The following is a 1,047-nucleotide window of genomic DNA, read 5'->3' on the forward strand; positions in this document are numbered from 1 at the left end:
TTTACGCACACTTGGTTTAGCTCCGCTGGGTTTTCTCGGATTTCCCACATCAAGCAGGTGTCACAGATTACTGGCTTGAAGACCATGTTGAGGTTTTTTTTTTTTTTTTTTTGAAGTTTAGTGAAGTTTAGTTTCTTCTGCAGCCGTCAACCTGCTTTCAAGCTGCTTCGAAACTGCTCTGTACTTTTCCACGCCTGTACTTCTCCCACTCGCTGTCGCTACCACTCGCTGTCGCTGGGAGGACTGCCTCGTTTAACTGCGTTGTTCTGCAGTGCTGTTGGCTCCTCTCCTCGCCCGTGTATCAAAACGGCGCTGAATTTGAATCAGCTGCTCCGAGTTTCAGCTTGTTTGTTATCAGAAAAACACACGCGGCTGTTTGACTTTGAGCTGCTGCTGCTGTGTTTCCCCAATGTCCTCTGTTTTCTGATTAAAGCAATTCAAGATGCAATTTCTCCTTTCTGCTTCGAAACTGCTCTGTACTTTTCCACGCCTGTACTTCTCCCACTCGCTGTCGCTTCCACTCGCTGTCGCTGGGAGGACTGCCTCGTTTAACTCTAAAATATTTGACTACACTTTTTAGGAGTAGCAACGCCACACACTGTTTGGTAAATTAATTTGAACAAGCATCAATGGATATAGACAATACACACAATACAACATTGTGTTTAGCCCAGTAACTATTATTTTAAAACAACACTCACCGCCCGAACAGGGACTTGAACCCTGGACCCTCAGATTAAAAGTCTGATGCTCTACCGACTGAGCTATTCGGGCTCCCAATGAAGTAAATCAAGTAAACATTAAACTCAGTTGCCCTTGGAGTTCGAAACCTTCACATCAAAGTTTTTGTCTCTTTGTAACACAATTGTTTAATTGTCTTCTCACTTTTACCCGACCTCTCGGAACCCTTTCGCATTCGTACCTGAAGACTTTCCCTTCGATGGGAATACAAGAGTTCTCCTTTCAGAAGCTGGTTACTTACGACGGTCAAAACGTTTGGACCGGGGAGTCGTTTTTACTGACTAAATTATATATATATATATATAT

At 43.6% G+C, this 1,047-nt stretch overlaps 1 non-coding gene across 1 annotated transcript; it reads right to left on the reverse strand.

Annotated features, from left to right (window-relative positions):
* Positions 1 to 701: 701 nt before the first annotated feature.
* On the reverse strand, positions 702 to 774 carry trnak-uuu. The gene has a single exon. It is a non-coding gene; the product is annotated as a tRNA-Lys (tRNA).
* Between the last annotated feature and the right edge of the window lie 273 nt (positions 775 to 1,047).

Source organism: Polyodon spathula, chromosome 3 (assembly GCF_017654505.1).
Source record: "Polyodon spathula isolate WHYD16114869_AA chromosome 3, ASM1765450v1, whole genome shotgun sequence".
Taxonomy (NCBI): Eukaryota; Metazoa; Chordata; class Actinopteri; order Acipenseriformes; family Polyodontidae; genus Polyodon; species Polyodon spathula.